Genomic DNA, 22499 nt, shown 5'->3' with positions numbered 1-22499 from the left:
CACAAAAGAACATCATATTGAATTATGAAAACTGAAATTGCATAATTGTAAGATATCGCCACGCCCGTGTTTTATGAGTGCCCCATGAACCACACCGGCACCACACCGAATAATGAGGGTCAAGGAGGATGGAAAGAATGAGGAGAGAAAGCACTAGCTAGTCCTCCGCTAGCTGAGTGCAAAGAGGACTGAGACGTTGGGGAGGCTTATTGCCACCCAAATCTCAGTGAAGACCAATTGTCGTCGCCAACTAGAAATCAATGATAAGCGGTTGTTGCGATAACTCAAATTCTTTTGTAAAAGTTATCGAAAGAGGAGGAGAATTCTGGAAATCCGTGGAAAACTTGTTGTCACTCAGACTCCAGGGAACACCACAGGGTGTTTTCAAATAGCAATCTTTGATGATGGCTTGTGTGACTACTCCTATTGAGTAAATAATAATAATAATAATAATAATAATAATAATAATAATAATTAATAATAATAATAATAATAATAATAATAATAATAATGATAATAATAATAATAATAATAATAATAATAATAATAATAATGATAATAATGATAATAATAATAATAATAATAATAATAATTAATAATAATAATAATAATAATAATAATAATAATAATAATAATAATAATAATAATAATGGTGACAAGGGAAAACCAGTGACTATTAATTAATCGACTAAGAAGACCAAGTGAATTATAATAACAGTGAACTATGGTAATCACTTAAAACAAACAAACAAACATCACACACACACACACACACACACACACACACACACACACACACACACACACACACACACACACCATAGTCTCAACATAACATCGAGTTTCAGACCCCAAAGAGGCATTCATCCGATGTCCCTGCTTTTTAGTTATTCCGTAAATTATATGAGGGGTATGATGAGATCAGGCATTGTGTTGAGGGAAGAAGGGGGAGTTAACACTTGACATATATTATCATTTCTCTCTCTCTCTCTCACACATACACAGATACAACACACACACACACACACACACACATGCACACATATGCATTTATAACATAAAATTAATCACTTTCAACACTAAAACAATAAATATTATTTTAATGATTATTAAAGGGTATTTTTATTCTCTAATTACTATTTCATAAACATCACTTTAAATATTATATATAATAGAAGAAAATTAACTTATAGCAAGTAAGCTATACAAAACGAAAATATTCGCCATGCTGACGTCATGCCTGGCGAACACAAAAGTTTCAGCGTAGTTTACTTAACTTATATATGTATATATACCGAACGTATGTACATATATATATGTGTGTGTGTATATGTGTGTGCGTATATATATATGTTTTCATATATACATATACACATACATATATATAAGTGTGTGCATATATATACTTTATATACATATGCTATATATGTATGTGTATATGTATATATGAAATACATATATATATATATACGCACACACATATACACACACACATATATATATGTACATACGTTCTGTATATATACATACATAAGTAAACTACGCTGAAACTTTTGTGTTCGCCAGGCATGACGTCAGCATGGCGAATATTTTATATACTATATATGTATGTGTATATGTATATATGAAAACCCTATCAATCCAATATATATATATATATATATATATATATATATATATATATATATATATATATATACACACACACACAAACATGTACGTATATATATATATATATATATATATATATATATAATAAATTACAACAAATAGATGAATGACGTCATACATGTTATTTATTATTACTGTAACTTACATTACATGTAATGTAGGTAAAAGGTAAAAATGACACATAAGTTATGTATTTGCTGCAAAATATTGTCATTCTACTGTTTTAGAAAATATTTTGTTTTTTTAACTTTGACGTTGTTTTGTAAACAACGCAAAATAGATATTTAAAAACATATACACACTGATATATATATATATATATATATATATATATATATATATATATATATATATATATATATATGCAATAATAAAAAGAACTTACGTTAAAGGTTCCACCGTCGCCAAAAGGTAAGAGAACACTAACTTGGCAGTTTATAGTTTAAGGGGCCAGTCAGCCGCTAAGAGGAAGAAGAAAGGGGGTCAATGGACCGGCAACTCCACACCTATCTCTCTTTTTTTTTTCTTCAACTTGTTGAAGAAATTCCGTGGAGAAACTGAAGGAATGCCCGTGGAGCAGCAACGATGACGACGGAACCGACTCGACTTGTCCGTTGCTTTCTCCTTCTATTTCTTCTTCTTCTGTAAAAAGCAAACTTTAGAATTACGTAACTTGATCGCTTGTTATCATCTGTGCGGGCGGTGCCAGTGGCGCTTTCGCGTGGTGAAATAGGTAAATACAAAGTAAGTAGTGAGGAGGGGGGGGAGTAAGCTTTGCGTCGACCAAAAACAATGCGGCTTTTCGTGTTTGCAGTTTTGCGCATGTGCGTGTAGCTGCGTATGGCGGGCCTGCGGATGAACGATGACGCTCTTGTAGATACCGGCTGAGTTAAACTTAGCTCTGCACAAGGTCAGAATCGTGCTTATTGCAGTTCGTTTCTCGTGGGTCTGCTCCACATAAGCTACCGCACACTTTTGGTCTTTCGCCAAATGTAAGCAAAAACTAAGAAAAATGTATATACACGTTTAAAAAATTAAACTATCTTCGATCATGACTTAGAACGGGTGATATTTTAGCCACAATAAAGAGCCCTGATACAGCGAAGCAGCCTTACTATGTATATTATTATTATTATTATTATTATTATTATTATTATTATTATTATTATTATCGGCTCACATGGAGCTTTCACACAAGTCAACAAACGATCTGATTGGAAACCTGTGGTGTTCTCTGGAAGCTGAGCGACAACAAGTCTCCCCAGACGTCCAGCTCTCTCTACCTCCTTCGATAGCGTTTGCAAATAAATTTGCGTCATTGCAACAGCCGATTACCATTGATTTCTCGCTGGAATCTAAGTGGCACTAAGCCTCCCCAAGTTCCCAGTTCTCTTCGCGCTTGTCCAGCGGAGGTCTGATCAGCGCTCTCTCCCTCCTTGACACTTATCGGCTCTTTGGTATCACTGGGGGGGGGGGGTGATGAGACAATGGGAGGGGATGCGTGATGAGGGTGTAGAACTTGTAGATATGCAGCTTCGGTATTCTTCATTCCCTGTATCGCTTCTTCGTTATATTGTTTTCTTGTATTATTCTCCGCATTCAAGGGTTTTCCTTAATATTTCAGCCGTTTTCATTATCGTTAGTCGTTGTATTTTTGCAGTTATTCCTCTGATTCCAATTTCTGCCATTTTTTTTTTTTCAAAGTTTTTCTGAATTGTTCCTAGTGCTATTATTATTATTATTATTATTATTATTATTATTATTATTATTATTATTATTACATCGTCGAGGCCCTGTGTTTTGACAAGCTTCTGGGTTTGACCTTTACTCCTGATCTGAAATGGAACACGTACATCAAGTCTGTTGCCAAGGTCGCTGGAAAGATGGTGGGATCCTTCTACCGCTCCAGAAGATATCTCACTACTGATGCAATTCTCTATCTATATAAAAGCCAAGTACGTCCAAGGATGGAATACTGTTGCCATATCTGGGCTGGAGCTGCTAAAAACAGCCTATCCTGCCTTGATAGAGTACAAAATAGACTTCGTGGCTTAGTGGGGGATGCTCTCTTCTCTACCCTGCAACCTCTCTCCCACAGAAGAGACGTTGCGAGCCTATCCTTGTTTTATCGTTATTTCCATGGCAGGTGCTCGTCTGAACTCCAATCTCTGGTCCCCCCTCGCTAATCTTTCACGAAAAACATACGTCTAGCTGAATCCACTGGGAAAAATTTCCCCTACTCTTTATCAGTGCCTAAATCAAAACGTGGATTCCATGAACAAAGCTTCATCCTTAGAACTGCACGCCTGTGGAACTCTGTTCCGTCTTCCTGCTTCCCACCGGACTACAACTTGAATGTCTTCAAGTCCAATGTTAACAAATTCCTAATGAACCGCCCCCTTAAGTAAACACTTCATCAAATCTCCACACTAACGTAATGTACTTACAATAACCCTTATCCCTGAGTGGCTTCCGGGCCTTGATAAGTGGTGATCACTGTGTAAAAAAAAAAAAAAATGTATCCACATAAAGTGTTATGAGGAGATATAATATTTTATTTATCGACTCTCAGTATTTACTTCAAAAGTGCTCAATATGTGAGTAGGGCCAGGTAGTAAATTATTAAAAATATACATGGTAACTAAGCTACACAGAAATTTCCGAGTTTCATCCCCGTAAAGATTATTCAGGCTAAAACGGTTTAGCTTGACGAGTCCATGCGAAAATGAACAGCGGAAAAAGTGGAATTAAACGCAGAAAATTGTCTATCTAATTGCCATATATGTTTTCATGATTCTCTCTCTCTCTCTCTCTCTCTCTCTCTCTCTCTCTCTCTCTCTCTCTCTCTCTCTCTCTCTCCCGATGTGTGTATATATATATATATATATATGATGTATTTTTTTATATTTTTTTATTATTCACCCATGTATGGAGTACTGCTATCACATTTGGGCTGGTGCATCTGCTACTAATCTCTCGCTCCTGGACAGGGTTCAAAAGAGAGTCGGCAACCTAATAGAACTCGAACTTTCATCTAAGCTTCAGCCCCTGTCCCACCGACGAAATGTTGCATCCCTCTGCCTGTTTTACAAGTATTTCAATGGTGGATGCTCTGACGAACTACAAGCCCTTATACCCCCTCAACGAAAATACCCCCGACAAACCCGACAAGCAGCAAAGTCCCACCCCTATACAGTTGAGATCCCTAGATGTAAGAAAGCCTTTTACTTTAATAGCTTCTTCCCCAGAACTCAGGACTTTGGAATTCTCTTCCGGTATCCTACTTCCCCGACTGTACTGACATGCAGAAGTTCAAGTGTAATGTGAACAGACATCTTGCTGCTAAACTCCCTACATAGTTCCCCTGCAACTTAGGTCCCTGATAGTAGCCCCCTACATCAAATTGACAATGTGCCTTGTTTGGGGTGAAAATGTAGTAAAAAAAAAATTAGCGACTCTCTTGTATTGAATTTTTACGCTAAACGTTGATAGAGTTATCCGCCTTTTGTTTATTTGAGTCGCCCCAGTTTCTTTTTGAAGCGTATTTATTATAATTATTATTATTATTATTATTATTATTATTATTATTATTATTATTATTATTATTATTATCATCATCATCATTATTATTATTATTATTTATTAAATATTTTTTTTTAATTATTTAAATATTTTTTATGTAAATATTTATTAAATATTTTTTTTATTTTTTAAGTGCATAAAAAGTTACCAATATAACATGGATAACTTTTGTGCACTTCAAAATATATAATAAATATTTAAATAAAATATATTTAAATAACATTTTTTAAAATAAAAATATTTAAATAAAAATGTTTAAATAACATGTTTTAAATAAAAAATATTTAAATAAAAAATTTAAATAAAAAATACTTTAATAAAAATATTTAAATAAAAATATTTTAATTAAAAAATCATTAAATAAAAATATTTAAATGAAAATATTTAAATGAAAATATTAAAATAAAAAATATTTAAATAAAAATATTTTAATAGAAAATATTTAAAAATATTTAAATAAAAATATTTAAATGAAAATATTAAAATAAAAGATATTTAAATAAAAAAATTTTCAAAAAAGTCATCAGGAGTTAATCGTGGTTCAAGAGATGCACAAAAACGAATTAAATTTTTCGCGTGTTATTTTCAAAACGCTGTATAGTTTTTGTACCATTAAAAAGTGATTTAAATGTCTGTGAAATCGGTACAACAATGCTCAGATTAAATAATTGAATTGTTTTTCGCGTTTAAAGAGTAAAATTAAGCCGATTAGCTAATCTATTTCTTTCCTTCGTTCGCGTCTTAAACATCTCTCCATTTTAAATTAGTAAACGAATTCTTGCTTCCAAAGTTACACCTAGTCTTGCAATTGAACGGGCTTCCATCCAAAATGCAATAAATAAATTAACCTTGATTCTTACATTAATTTAAGTCTGCCCCCCTCTTCTGAATAAAGAGCTTTATTAACTTCCTTTGATTTCTTTCGGTTCTCCAAATATTTGCCAAACCATGAAGCATTCTCTGGCCAACGTATTTCACGTATACTTAATAAATGACTTATTCGCTCTAGATTTGGGCGCGACTTTGATGCTGAAGACAAGAATATTTTTCATTATTCTAATATTGTGCTTTCAAAAGTTAGAACTGCAGTGTTATCTAAGGAGTTGAATTTCTGTGTTTCCCCCCATGTATTGATAAAGAAGAAACACTTGCAGCATTTCAAATTTTATTTTTCCAACTTAAGCATCATAATCCTACCTCGCCTGATCAACAATTGTTAAGGCTGGTCTAAAAGACATGGCCTTTCGTTATTCCAATTCGATTATTGATTCAAATGATTTTATTTGGTCCAAGACGCATTTCCATTTATTGATTCACGTGTTTTTATTTGGTCCAAGACGCATTTCCATTTATTGATTCACGTGATTGTATTTGGTCGAAGACGCATTTCCATTTATTGATTCACGTGATTTTATTTGGTCCAAGACGCATTTCCATTTATTGATTCACGTGATTGTATTTGGTCGAAGACGCATTTCCATTTATTGATTCACGTGATTTTATTTGGTCCAAGACGCATTTCCATTTATTGATTCACGTGATTGTATTTGGTCGAAGACGCATTTCCATTTATTGATTCACGTGATTTTATTTGGTCCAAGACGCATTTCCATTTATTGATTCACGTGATTTTATTTGGTCCAAGACGCATTTCCATTTATTGATTCACGTGATTTTATTTGGTCCAAGACGCATTTCCATTTATTGATTCACGTGATTTTATTTGGTCCAAGACGCATTTCCATTTATTGATTCACGTGATTGTATTTGGTCGAAGACGCATTTCCATTTATTGATTCACGTGATTTTATTTGGTCCAAGACGCATTTCCATTTATTGATTCACGTGATTGTATTTGGTCGAAGACGCATTTCCATTTATTGATTCACGTGATTTTATTTGGTCCAAGACGCATTTCCATTTATTGATTCACGTGATTGTATTTGGTCCAAGACGCATTTCCATTTATTGATTCACGTGATTGTATTTGGTCGAAGACGCATTTCCATTTATTGATTCACGTGATTTTATTTGGTCCAAGACGCATTTCCATTTATTGATTCACGTGATTGTATTTGGTCCAAGACGCATTTCCATTTATTGATTCACGTGATTGTATTTGGTCGAAGACGCATTTCCATTTATTGATTCACGTGATTTTATTTGGTCCAAGACGCATTTCCATTTATTGATTCACGTGATTGTATTTGGTCGAAGACGCATTTCCATTTATTGATTCACGTGATTTTATTTGGTCCAAGACGCATTTCCATTTATTGATTCACGTGATTTTATTTGGTCCAAGACGCATTTCCATTTATTGATTCACGTTATTTTATTTGGTCGAAGACGCATTTCCATTTATTGATTCACGTGATTTTATTTGGTCCAAGACGCATTTCCATTTATTGATTCACGTTATTTTATTTGGTCGAAGACGCATTTCCATTTATTGATTCACGTGATTTTATTTGGTCCAAGACGCATTTCCATTTATTGATTCACGTGATTGTATTTGGTCGAAGACGCATTTCCATTTATTGATTCACGTGATTTTATTTGGTCCAAGACGCATTTCCATTTATTGATTCACGTGATTGTATTTGGTCCAAGACGCATTTCCATTTATTGATTCACGTGATTGTATTTGGTCGAAGACGCATTTCCATTTATTGATTCACGTGATTTTATTTGGTCCAAGACGCATTTCCATTTATTGATTCACGTGATTGTATTTGGTCCAAGACGCATTTCCATTTATTGATTCACGTGATTGTATTTGGTCGAAGACGCATTTCCATTTATTGATTCACGTGATTTTATTTGGTCCAAGACGCATTTCCATTTATTGATTCACGTGATTGTATTTGGTCGAAGACGCATTTCCATTTATTGATTCACGTGATTTTATTTGGTCCAAGACGCATTTCCATTTATTGATTCACGTGATTTTATTTGGTCCAAGACGCATTTCCATTTATTGATTCACGTTATTTTATTTGGTCGAAGACGCATTTCCATTTATTGATTCACGTGATTTTATTTGGTCCAAGACGCATTTCCATTTATTGATTCACGTGATTGTATTTGGTCGAAGACGCATTTCCATTTATTGATTCACGTGATTTTATTTGGTCCAAGACGCATTTCCATTTATTGATTCACGTGATTTTATTTGGTCCAAGACGCATTTCCATTTATTGATTCACGTGATTTTATTTGGTCCAAGACGCATTTCCATTTATTGATTCACGTGATTGTATTTGGTCCAAGACGCATTTCCATTTATTGATTCACGTGATTGTATTTGGTCGAAGACGCATTTCCATTTATTGATTCACGTGATTTTATTTGGTCCAAGACGCATTTCCATTTATTGATTCACGTGATTGTATTTGGTCCAAGACGCATTTCCATTTATTGATTCACGTGATGGTATTTGGTCGAAGACGCATTTCCATTTATTGATTCACGTGATTGTATTTGGTCGAAGACGCATTTCCATTTATTGATTCACGTGATTTTATTTGGTCCAAGACGCATTTCCATTTATTGATTCACGTGATTTTATTTGGTCCAAGACGCATTTCCATTTATTGATTCACGTGATTTTATTTGGTCGAAGACGCATTTCCATTTATTGATTCACGTGATTTTATTTGGTCCAAGACGCATTTCCATTTATTGATTCACGTGATTGTATTTGGTCGAAGACGCATTTCCATTTATTGATTCACGTGATTTTATTTGGTCCAAGACGCATTTCCATTTATTGATTCACGTTATTTTATTTGGTCCAAGACGCATTTCCATTTATTGATTCACGTGATTTTATTTGGTCCAAGACGCATTTCCATTTATTGATTCACGTGATTGTATTTGGTCGAAGACGCATTTCCATTTATTGATTCACGTGATTGTATTTGGTCGAAGACGCATTTCCATTTATTGATTCACGTGATTGTATTTGGTCGAAGACGCATTTCCATTTATTGATTCACGTGATTGTATTTGGTCGAAGACGCATTTCCATTTATTGATTCACGTGATTTTATTTGGTCCAAGACGCATTTCCATTTATTGATTCACGTGATTTTATTTGGTCCAAGACGCATTTCCATTTATTGATTCACGTGATTTTATTTGGTCCAAGACGCATTTCCATTTATTGATTCACGTGATTGTATTTGGTCGAAGACGCATTTCCATTTATTGATTCACGTGATTTTATTTGGTCCAAGACGCATTTCCATTTATTGATTCACGTGTTTTTATTTGGTTCAAGACGCATTTTAAGACACATTAAATCATTGAAATCAAATAAAAATATCGATATATGTAAACCGTCAAAGGTGCTGGTGTCATTATCCTGAATCGTGTCGATTATGTCCAGAAAATGTTAGTTATTTTGAAGATGTAGATAAGTTTGTTCGCATCGGCCCTGCTGAACTATGCGACAACACTTATCAAAATTAAATTAAGATCCAGAAGTAACTTTCATACTTTTATAAGAAAGTGTACTTTTCGAAAGAGATCTATGACAAACTAAAGTCGGAACCTGCAACCAGCCCTTGAGCTCACAGGGGTGCACCGTTAGCATAGTCATGCTATCCTCCAGGTCGGAAACTGCAACCAGCCCGTGAGCTCACAGGGGTGCACCGTTAGCATAGTCATGCTATCCTCCAAGTCGGAAACTGCAACCAGCCCTTGAGCTCACAGGGGTGCACCGTTAGCATAGTCATGCTATCCTCCAGGTCGGAAACTGCAACCAGCCCGTGAGCTCACAGGGGTGCACCGTTAGCATAGTCACGCTATCCTCCAAGTCGGAAACTGCAACCAGCCCTTGAGCTCACAGGGGTGCACCGTTAGCATAGTCATGCTATCCTCCAAGTCGGAAACTACAACCAGCCCTTGAGCTCACAGGGGTGCACCGTTAGCATAGTCATGCTATCCTCCAAGTCGGAAACTGCAAATAGCACTTGGGCTCATAGCCCTGCGGAAAAACACGGATTTCATTCGTGAAGCTTCCATTATTCTGCCTCACGTTAAACCTACTTGCGGTCAAAGAAAAATCAAAACGAAAAAAATTTTTTGAAAAAATAAAATAAATAACCGCCTACGTAAATTAAATATTGTCTACCCCTCTCTAAAATACTAATATAATATGCTGGTCATACGTTTAAAATACAATTTAATCTTAGTTACTGTTTTTTTTTTTCTTCTCTGGCATTACAATATTTGAAACAAAACACATTTAAACTTTCAAAATACATAAATTAAAATTACATGCGACAATTCAGTATAATAATTAAAAGTTCAAATAAATTATCATTACAACAGATGAAACATTTAACAATTTAAATAATTTATAAAAACAAAAGTAGTTTTCCAACCGGGAACGCAAAACGTTTTATCTCGGCAACAACAGAAAAGAAAAACTCTGTTTCATTTTCTCTTCAAGCTCAAAATTCCTACAACTTTTTCACAAAAAAAAGTCATATTTTTATGAAACACTCAACAGTTACATTGCATTTGACAATCTAAAGTCAAAACAATTTCAATAAATAACAATGTATTACATTTGTATTTTTATGTTTCTTATTTCCTATTTTAATCGACACATACATGTTTTTTCTTTTTCTCAACATAATATTGACGCAATGAACAATTTCTTTTTTTCTTCACGAACATATTTTTCATGGCTGATTACGGCATATCGACCATTTTCTTAATTACTTACACGCATTTTTTCGTCGTGTGCGTGTGTATGCTATTTTCTCTTTCTTTTTCCTTCTATACCGTCAACATGAAGTACTATTTCTTCTCTTTGTTATGTACGCGTATGTGTGTTTTCGTTTTTTTTTCTTTCTTTACTAAAATATCAGTTTTACATGTAAATACTGGTCCATCACTTTTTTTTACATGGAGGTCACCACTTATCAAGGCCCGGAAGCCACTCGGGGCCAAGGGTTATATTTTTCTTTTGGGCCCTTATTTTGTTTGTGTATGTAAATTTTTCTTTCTTCAAGTTTACTAAATTCCTGGCCATTTTTTCCGTTGTGTTCCCAGGTTCTTTGTGTACCCTGTTGGGGAGCTCTTGTTTAACACGGTACCAAATTGTACAAATTGAAAATGTTGTATAGCGGGTGTATATAACGTGTGTGTATATATACGTATGCATGCCCATCTAGTTTATATAGCATACGTGTGTATAAAACCAATGCTCGTGTCGTCTAGTGCTTATAAATGTCCGTTGTGCACGCGCGCGTGTGTGTGTGATTACACATATTCAAACAGAAATGTTCGCGTAACATGGACGAGGTAACAGTCATTAATTCGGGAGAAGTTCAACAAACATGACACATGAGCACAGAATGGTCATTTGATAACGGACTACTAATCTTTGTCGTGGCTCCCTTCGTCTCTCGAACACCGCAAGAAAACATTTCATTGTGAAGCAGTAACAACAAGACTTCTCTTTTGGTTTTCCCCGTTTATTTTCATTCTCAACAATTAAGTGTTTCTCTAAGCGATTTACAACGATTTCTCTTTTTAGTCTTTACATTGTTTTTTAGTTAACTCAGTCGAATGCTTCCACGACTAAAAAAACAACCTGCTCTCGTCGACACTTCCAAGCTCTGACTGATCAAATCATCGTATCTTTCCCAAAACTCTACCTAAAGTCCACGTCATTTTAAAATAACCTCTACTTAAGAATCTAGGGGTCAGTCTATTTTAAATTATTGTTTTATGTTCTACATTTCTTAATTTACTAAACATCTTAACATAAATAATTTTCTCTGTCCCCACTCTCTCTCTCTCTCTCTCTCTCTCTCTCTCTCTTTCTCTCTCTGCCTTAATCTAAACGCAAATTCAATGAACAAAGCTTTTTTTCCTACAACTGCCCGTCTGCGAAACACTGTTCCACTGGCCTACTTCCCAACCGATTACAATATGGTCGCCTTCAAGTTCAATGCAAACAAGTTTTTGTTGAGCTGTCCTCTTAAATAATACAAATTCTATCCAATCTTCATCATTAACGATTACTACACTACCACCTTACATTCATTAACCTTATCCTCGAGCGGCCATCGGGTCTTTATAAGTATTGACTCCCTTGTAAATATATATATATATATATATATATATATATATATATATATATATATATATGTATACTAGCTGTGTCGATCCGTTATTGCCCGCAATTTTTCTTTCAGCTATGCCGTTTCTTTTTTCGTTTTTAAATATAACGTTACAAGTTCAGTGTAATTATTATTACATATTTGTGATTCAATTTCTTTTTAACTCAGCTGTTTTATTATGCTTTCCGAAATATAATCCTTTTTTTAATTAAAAGACTTGAACTTATATATAATCATTATAACATCGTTTAGTTAATAGAATAATTTATTAAAGAACCATATTCTAAAACTATAATTAACTTTGTTACGGTAATGTTCATATAATATCTATTTGTGTCATTCAAATCAAATCCAATTTATTTTCAAAAATATCAATGTGCAACAAGCCATTAAAAAAAGGACAAGAGATGTGTACATCTGTAACGAAGCGGTGAGCTCCCATTGTAACAGAGCGTCAACAAACAAGATTAGCAGTAGTCGTAGAATACCTGACTAGAGAAAATATTAGCAGCAGCAGTCGTTTTAGTGATATGTATGTTAAGCAAGTTTGCACACGCTGACGTCACGGGAAGGAGAGAAAAAGGAAAAAAGACAGCACGTTATCGAGCATAAGAAGCAAAGAGATACCGGGAAATATGGGCGTCTGAAGTCCAGGGCGAGAAAGCGCTGGCTATGGCAGACGTCAGGTGGCGGGGAGAGAGACTTTTATAAAGCGCATGTTATATGAAAGAGCGTAGTAAAACATACGGATTTGCGAAAAGACTTTTGAAAGATAAAGAAATGCGTTATTGTTGAAAGAACCACGAATAAATGTTTTTCATTTGCACTAAAAAATGCCAAGTCGAATTTTTATATTTCTTTCTTTTTAATTTATATATTACTAGAAAGACCACTCGGTGTTGCCCAGATCCATAAAAAATACAAAAGAGAAATTAAATAGTGCGTAACATCTTTGTATTAAGACTTTGTCTCTAGCTGCTCCTTTATCTTTCTCTATTTCGTCTCCTTTATTAACGTTCCTTCGTTCTCAGCTCATTTTTCCCTCTTATTTAAATGCGCTGAAAAATAATCTAATTTAGTTACCAAAATTTTAAATGTAATAATGTAAGATTATATTTATTCATCCTCGACAACACAGAATAGAACAAAATACAATAACATTCTTGATCCTGGATAATTTTCTACCCGTACCCCACCTGCTTTTACGGTAATATGAAGAGGAATGATGCTGAAAACGAAATTAAAGAACAAATTATTACATTTATTCATTTGCGACGGTACCAGACAACGTGTGGGTCCGACACGGTTAAACTGTAACAGCCACGTTACAAATCTATATATTTTCTTAAACTGTTGTGCAAGCCGATTTTAATTCTGTATATAATATACATTGTCACTATCTCATGATGTTAGACGAAGCAGAAATACGAACATAGAATGTTACCTTTCTTCTCATGAGACAAAGCTGGATTGGTTGGAGACTACGACTTTGCGTTTGGGTGAAAAACTCCTTGAGAAGTATACTTTTGGTTGATGATATTTTACGCCAGAATCGTGTCCGCACGAATCCTCCATTGCCCAAATGCAAAGATCAGCAGCAACAGTGCAGTCAGTAAAATTCTTAATAAATTAACTGTTGAATTGTGGTTAAAGGAAGGGGAGATCACTATATAAAAGTGAAGTATAGCATTAAACATGAAAGCAATTTCGGGTGTTTTGTTGTCTTTTTTTCGTTGAGATCAGTAAAACTGAAGTCAGAAAGTGCTCAGCCGAAGTAGCTTCAGTTCTCTCCAAACTCTACAACAAATATGCCTTAATGAATCTTGCTTTCCGGGCTGTTGGAAAACTGCTTCTGTGGTACCAGTATTCAAGAATTCTGGCGAAAGAACTGACCCATTAAATTATCGCCCTATTAGCCTCCTCCCACTTTTTGCCAAAATATTTGAGACCTTAATTAACCATGCTCTAGTCCAGCACCTTACAGATGCTAAACTTCTGACCGACGAACAATATGGATTTAGACAAGCCCGTTCCACAGCAGATATCCTCACTGTAATCTCTGAACGCATATACCATTCACTGGACAAAGCAGGAGAGGGCAGAGCGGTAGCTCTAGATATATCTAAGGCTTTTGACAGGGTATGGCATGAGGGTCTCCTCAGGAAGATTAGATCATACGGTATCACTGGTAGAATACTTAACATAATTAAATCCTTCTTAGATAAGAGAAAAATCCAGGTTGTCCTCGACGGTCGTACATCTAAACAATATGATATAAATGCGGGAGTGCCCCAGGGATCTATCCTTGGACCTCTACTGTTCCTGATATTCATAAATGACCACCCCGACAAAATTGCCTCTGAGATGGGTATATATGCTGATGACACCACACTCTATAGCAGGCCCGACAGGAAAACAAATGAACATATATCTAAAGTAATGGCAGAAACACTAGAGGATGACCTCCAATCAGTGGTGGAATGGGGACAAAAATGGATGGTCACGTTCAATGCCGCCAAGACTAAACTGGTTTCATTCAATAATTACAAGAAACCTATACCATCTATAGCAATGGCCAACGACTCTTTATCTGAGAGTACGTCTTTCAAGCTCCTTGGCCTAACGTTCACAGGAAACATGAGTTGGAACAATTACATCGAGGGCATTGCCAGGGCCGCTGCAAGGAAAGTGGGCTCTCTCTACCGTGCTAGAAAACTACTAACACCCGAAAGTATCCTGTACCTCTATAAGGCAACCATTCGCCCATGTATGGAGTATTGCTGTCATATCTGAGCTGGTGCATCGGCTACTAGTCTCTCGCTCCTTGACAGGGTTCAAAAGAGAGTCGCAAATCTGATAGGCCCTGAACTGGCATCTAAGCCTCAGCCTCTGTCCCATCGACGAAGAGTTGCATCCCTCTGCTTGTTCTACAAGTATTTTAATGGTGAATGCTCTGATGAACTGCAAGCACTTGTGCCCCCACGACGTGAACACTCTCGACAGACCCGACAGGCTGCAAAATCCTACCCCCACACTGTAGAGATCCCTAGATGTAAAAGATCTTTCTACTCCGATAGTTTCTTCCCCAGAACCGCTAGACTTTGGAATTCCATTGCAGGTCACTGCTTCCTCAACTGTACTGACATGCAGAAGTTCAAGTGCAACGTGAACCAACATCTTGCTGCCCAAATCCCTACATAGTACCCCAGTAGTTGTTTCCCCTGATAGTAGCCCCCTACACCAAAGTGGCAATGTGCCTTGTTTGGTGTGAAAATGTAATAAAAAAAAATTTAAAAAAAGATAGAAGTAAATATGTAATTGATTAACTTTAAGCATTACATAATTACGTTAACCAACTTAATTGTTCTAATTTCGATGTAATGCGCGCCTGATTTTTGTGTAAAATTATGAAACGCATGTTCATTTTAGTTGGTGAAACAAATATTAACTTCGTAATGATCGACACTCAAAATATATTTATAAGTCAATGTTCAGAAATGTACGGATAAAATGTTTTGTTTTTATTTGTTGAAATTTCTATTATTTTTTTAGCGAAAAACGTTTGTCAAAATTGCTATAAATGATGATGAAATCATGAACCGGCCGTCGTCATTTGCATTTTCTAATCATGACAAAAACTTTGAGTTCATTGGATAATCATATTTGTCAATTACCCACTGAAAATGATGATTCTTTGTAAGATTCTATCATAAAGAAATATCGGGTCGGTACAATATGTAATCGATGGAATCAGTTGAAATGTTTTATGTAAAGAATGTAAATGGAAATATTCGTAATTTACTAGTTCAGTAGAATCAAATATCGATTTGTAAGATGCAATCTTATAAAGTTCTATTCGACTGACTTTTTTATATATTATATACACATACAATAACATAAAATCAACTTTCAAAATCGGAACCGATTCGAATTAAAATAGATCGCATAATAGAAACGCATAAATGACTCACAATTTGTTCAGTAAAAACTTTACAAAAAATAGCAAATAACTGATATTACTGTATATATATATATATATATATATATATATATATATATATATATATATATATATATATATATATCATCATCATCATCATCATGCCGTCCGTCAGTCTTGACGATGACTAGTCGGGACCTCAATCCTTTATCCTTCAGTGTTGGCATAGTCTTCTTTCTGTGTGAAACATACGGTCACAGGCACTGCATATGTGGGTGCCAGGGTTGTGTCGTCTATTGTGTCTCAGCTCTAAGGCTTCTCCAATCTTTCTCTCTACGTCTTTCTTTCCTTTTTTAATTACATTTTCACCCCAAACAAGGCACATTGCCACTTTCATGTAGGGGGCTATTATCAGGGACATAAACTACAGGGGGAGTTGGCCAGCAAGATGTCGGTTCACGTTAAACTTGAACTTCTGCATGTCAGTACAGTTGGGGAAGCAGGAATCCGGAAGGGAATTCCGAAGACTAGCGGTTTTGGGGAAGAAACTACTGGAGTAGAAGGCTCTCTTACATCTAAGGATCTAAACTGTGAAGGGGTTGGATTTTGCTGCTTGTCGGGTTCGACGAGGGTATTTACGTCGAGGGGGTACAACTGATTGCAGTTCGTCGGAACATTCACCATTAAAATACTTGTAGAACAGGCAGAGGGATGCTACATTTCGTCGATGGAACAGAGGCTGAAGCTTAGATGACAGTTCAGGACCTATCAGCTTGGCGACTCTCTTTTGAACCTTGTCTAGGAGTGAGAGACTAGTAGCAGATGCACCAGCTCAAATATGGCAACAATACTCCATACATGGGCGAATGGTGGCCTTATAGAGGTACAGGATACTTTCGGGCGTTAGTAGTTTTCTAGCACGGTAAAGAGAGACTACCTTCTTCGCAGCGGTCCTGGCAATCCTCTTAATGTAATTTTTCTAACTTATGTTTCCTGTGAACGTTAGGTCGAGGAGTTTAAAAGATGTACTTTCAGATAAAGAGTCTTTGGCAATTGCTATTGGTGGTAGATAAGGCTTCTTGTAGTTATTGAAGGAAACAAGTTTAGTCTTGGCAGCATTGAATGTGACCGTCCATTTTTGTCCCCATTACACTAGAGATTGGAAGTCGTCCTCTAGTATTTCTGCCATTTCTTTAGATATGTGTTCATTTGTTTTCCTGTCGTGTCTTTTAAAGAGCATAGTGTCATCAACATATATACTCATCTCACAGACAATTTTGTCAGGGAGGTCATTTATGAATATTAGGAATAATAGAGGCCCAAGGATAGACCCTGAAGCACTCCCGCGTTTATATAATATTGTTTAGATGTACGACCATCGAGGACAACCTGGATTTTTCTTTTATCTAAGAAGGATTTAATTATGTTAAATATTCTTCCAGTGATACCGTATGGTTTTCCTAAGAAGACCTTTATTCCATACCCTGTCAAAAGCCTTAGATATATCTAGATCTACCGTTCTACCCTCCCTCGCTTTGTCCAGTGAATGGTATATACGCTCAGAGATTACAGTTAGGATGTCTGCCGTGGAATGGGCTTGCCTAAATCCATATTGTTGGTCGGTCAGAAGTTTAGCATCTGTAAGGTGATGGACTAGAGCTTGGGTAATTATGGACTCAAATATTTCGGCGAAAAGTTGGGGGAGGCTAATGGGGTGGAGACTGTGGAGACAGTTCCACCAACCACTCCTTTCTTCGGCTTGTTCCTTCCAACTCTCGACATTGATGTTCATTGCCTTCAGGTGCCGTTTTGTTACATCTTTGTAGCGAAGCTTCTGACCTCCTACCTTGCGGGTTCCATTTTCCAGTTCCCCGTAGATCATCTTTGGAATTCGGTTGTCTTCCATTCTAGTCATGTGGCCGGTCCATCGTAGTTGCATAGTAGCAAGGGTAGCTTCCATGCTATCTAGGTTTGCTCTCCTTAGAACTTCCGTGTTTGGTATGTAGTCATTCCATTTGATCTTCATGATATTTCTCAGTTGTCTCTGTTGGACAGCTTCCAATCTCCTTATGTATTCTCTATACAGAGTGTAGGTCTCTGCTGAGTACAGCGGGGCTGGCAGGACGATGATTTTGTAGACTCTGCACTTTGTCTCTAGCCGGATACCGGCCCTTGTCCAGAGCCTCTTTTCTAGCTTGCCAAAGGAGGCACATGCGCTTTGGATTCGGCAGCTTATTTCTTTGTCAGCACGGTTATCCGTGCTTAGAGTGCTTCCAAGATATTTGAAGTTTTCAACAACTTTTAGCACTTTGCCGTTGATTGTTATTATAGGCTCTTGCGGGTCGTTGTTATCTGGTAAAGGCTCATCACTTCAGTCTTCCCTATGTTGATTTGTAGGCCTATCTTCCCGACTGTTTGAGAGAAGTTATCAACTATCCTTTGCATCTGAGCTTGATTGTGAGCTATCAGAGCAGTGTCGTCTGCGAACAGTAGTTCTGTTATCAGCTCCTTCCTTGTCTTGGTCTTGGCCTTCAGTCTTGCAAGGTTGAACAGTTATTTCGTCTAACCCCCCTACTTTAAAATATTTAATTTCTCTAAATTTAAATTGTCAGAAGTCGATACGTTTGTGTTGTCTAGGGAACTTGAATTTTGTGTCCCTCTTCGCCAGATTGACGTAACTCAAACTCTTAGTGAATTTGAGATTTTATTTTCACAAATAAAAAATAATGGTTCGGGTGACAACTTAAATATTGTTAAATCACGCTTGACTGAATTAGCCAATAAATTCAGTCAATGCAATATTTCTTCTCGCCATTTTTATTTGGCAAAGTAATCATTTCATTGCGGCTAAGCAATTAAAATGCAATAATGAGATTTACATTTCTCGCCCAGATAAAGGCAACGGTGTAGTTATCCTTGACCGTCAAGACTACATTGCAAAAATGCTTTCTATTCTTAACAATGATAGCAAATTTATCTGTTTAGGTTCCCTGGACTCCGATGACACCCCTTCAATTGAAACCAAGCTTCAAAATCAACTACTTCGATGGCATGTACTTAAATATTTATCTAAGGAAGTTTATAATAATATCCGACCTGTGGACTCTCAACGCCCCAGGATTTACGGATTGCCTAAGGTACACAAAATTGATACTCCATTGAGACCAATTTTGTCGATGGTAGGTTCGGCTCAACATAATCTGGCTAAATGGCTGGTTTTAATTCTTGAACCAGTCTGTTCTTTTTATTCAACACATTGCACACCTGATTCTTTTCATTTCGCATCGACTATCAAGGAGCTTCCTCTTACCACTAACAACTGTTATTTGGTCTCCTTTGATATTAGCAATTTGTTTACCAATGTCCCTCTTGACGAGGTCATTGACATATGTGCTGATTTTCTTTATAGCGGCCCTGGCCCCCTCCCCTTTTTTCCTGGGGCGGTGTTCGTTGAACTTTTGGAACTTGCTACTAAGTCAGTTTCCTTTAGTTTCAACGATGCGATGTATCGCCAGTTCGACGGTATATCTATGGGATCACCCCTTGGCCCAACTTTGGCCAATATTTTTGTGGCTTTTTTAGAACAGACGATGTTTGACAAGTGCCATAGACCAGCATTTTACATGCGTTATGTTGACGACACTTTTTCTTGTTTCGCAACGCATGATGAAGCTGTGTCCTTTTTCCACTTATTAAATAATTTACACCCTTCTCTCAAATTTACGATGGAGGTGGAAAAAGATAACTCCCTTCCTTTCCTTGATGTGTTAGTTTCTAAACGTGGGCTTTCCTTTATGACATCTATTTATAGAAAACCCACTTTCACTGGTCTTTATCTTGGGATTCTTTTGCACCCACAACCAGGAAACTAAATCTTATTAGAAACTTAACCCATCGGGCACTTGCTATTTGTTCCCCACCTTTTATTGATGTGGAAATTGAAAACATTAAAAGGATTTTTATTACTAATGGATATCCACCTCCATTAGTTAACTTAGTTATTAATAAAAAAAATTCAATCCTTTTCTGAGCTACCAAAATATGGTCCATGTAGATTTCCGGTATACCTCAAGTTACCCTGGATTGGACTTGAAGGCCAACTTATTTGCGATAAGATTTCCTCTCTAGTGTCTTCTAATTTTGGTGCTCTATCGCTCCGTATTGCCTTTTCCACAAAAACCGCCTTTCCCTCATTTCGTAAGGATGCCTTGCTTATCTCTCAAATAAGTAATGTTATTTATAAATTTCAATGTCGGTGTGGTGCCGTCTATATAGGCAAGACGACCCAGCGTCTTCAGGTCAGAATCGCCCAACATGTTCCCCGTTTCATCCGAGATCATCAACCTACTACCAGAAAATCTCAACTGATAGAATCGTCCATCGGCCAACACTTGGTCGATAAAAAGGAGTGCGGTCTTGTTTTCTCTCCGGAGTGTTTTTCTGTTTTGTACCGAGGACGCACAAAATTCCACCTGTCTGTCCTCGAAGCACTTGCCATCATTGCTAACCCCCCTACTTTGTGCAAGCAGAGAAACCTCTGGCTTCAATTAGAATTATTTGGGTAGTTAAGGTTGTTTTTTTTTCTTAACCTCCTCTCCGCTCTTATTCCATACCACTACAAAATATTCTAAAAAAAAAAAATAATAATTTTCAGACTTATGACCCTTGAAAATGTTAGTCTGAACGAAAAGCGCTTTGGGTATATTTTAACGATCGTTTTTAATCGACTTATTTATTTTATTGAATTGTACATATAACTTGCCCCATTATATATATATTTTTTTCTTTTCCTCACCCCGTTTTCAATTTTTTTAGTTGATTGAATTTACGCGATGGTTCATTTCTTTATAATTATTCTAAAATTTTGCCAATCGAATAAAGATATATATATATATATATATATATATATATATATATATATATATATATATATATATATAATTGTACATTTAACGTTAGCAGTTTATACAGCAACACACCTCATGGTTAAGGGAAAAAATCAATATCATACTGAATCAATAGACACACACAAATAGTACACTCAAGATTCACAAAACAAATCGCCATCGAAAGTATAGACACAATTCTAAACAATAAACATCGAAAGTATAGACACAATTCTAAACAATAAACTCTTTCGAGTTCAACAATGACAACTGCTGTCAAATCCTAGGTACAGCAATGGGAACAAAAATGGCACCAACATACGCCACCCTTACACTTGCCTACATAGAAAAGACTATATGAAAAGATAGAAGAAATATTTATAGAATCCTGGAAAAGATATCGCGATGACTGCTTCATCATGTGGAAACCCACATCAAGGTCTTACACACCATACTTCAAAACCTACACCCCGAAATTAAATTCACCCTAGACCAAAGCTCTACAGAATTACTCTTCCTAGACATATTAATAAAAATTAAAAGGAATAACATTATCACAGACATCTACCACAAGCTTACAGACACCTAACAACATCTACACTTTAAAGGCCATCACTTCAAAACTGCATAAAATCCATACCCTACACCCTAGCACGTAGAATCTACACCATAGTCACGGACAAACACCTCCAAAACAATCCGACCCAAGGAACTACGAATGAACCTAAGAAGAAAATACCCAACACAACTTATAGACAAAAGGTATCCAACTGGCGAAAAATATACCAGTAGAACAATTGAGAATCCAAAAAAAAAAAAAAACGAAACAAAGAACAAATCCTAACATACGTCTCCACACATAACACAAACAACCTTTCTTCTTGCTGCACCATTGAAGATTATACACTTTCGCTTGGAATATTTCCTGAGGACCAAGCAAATTTTGTTTGCACCGTCACTTTTTTCACTCGTCTGAGGTTTAACATTTGCACTTATTTCTTTTCGTCTAGACAAGACTTTTGACTTGATTTTTTAATACTTTTCTGTCTGAACTCAGCTCGCATTTTCCTCTTCATTTTCGTCACTTAGACGAAAATTTAACTGACGAAATAGGACCTTCATCTAGAGCCTCCTGATGTCTCGCCACGATGAATTACTACATCCAGATCCGACATTTTCCAACAACAACCTTTCACTCCCAAGGGCCAAGGCAGCAACTGCTTTTTTTTTTTCACTTACATTTTCGCTTAAATCAGCGAGCAAAACTCACTCGAC

At 36.1% G+C, this 22499-nt stretch overlaps 1 protein-coding gene across 4 annotated transcripts in view; it reads right to left on the bottom strand.

Annotated features, from left to right (window-relative positions):
- The window catches only part of LOC145291568 (aquaporin-11-like), a 191304-nt gene that overhangs the window by 116230 nt on the left and 52575 nt on the right, over positions 1-22499 (bottom strand). The window contains exon 1 of one of the 4 annotated variants that reach the window (XM_080137638.1): positions 2057-2497. The exons of 2 other annotated variants lie outside the window; for them this stretch is intronic. The gene's annotated coding sequence lies outside the window, so the exon portion shown is untranslated. Of the gene's footprint in view, positions 1-2056; positions 2498-22499 lie in introns of those variants that run through there. One more of the 4 variants, XM_080137639.1, reaches the window with a different exon arrangement.

This window comes from Euprymna scolopes, chromosome 12 (assembly GCF_053919585.1).
Source record: "Euprymna scolopes isolate OS-2025 chromosome 12, ASM5391958v1, whole genome shotgun sequence".
Classification (NCBI taxonomy): Eukaryota; Metazoa; Mollusca; class Cephalopoda; order Sepiida; family Sepiolidae; genus Euprymna; species Euprymna scolopes.
The sequence above is the reverse complement of the archived record's forward strand: the minus strand, read 5'-3'. Positions and strand labels throughout refer to the sequence as shown.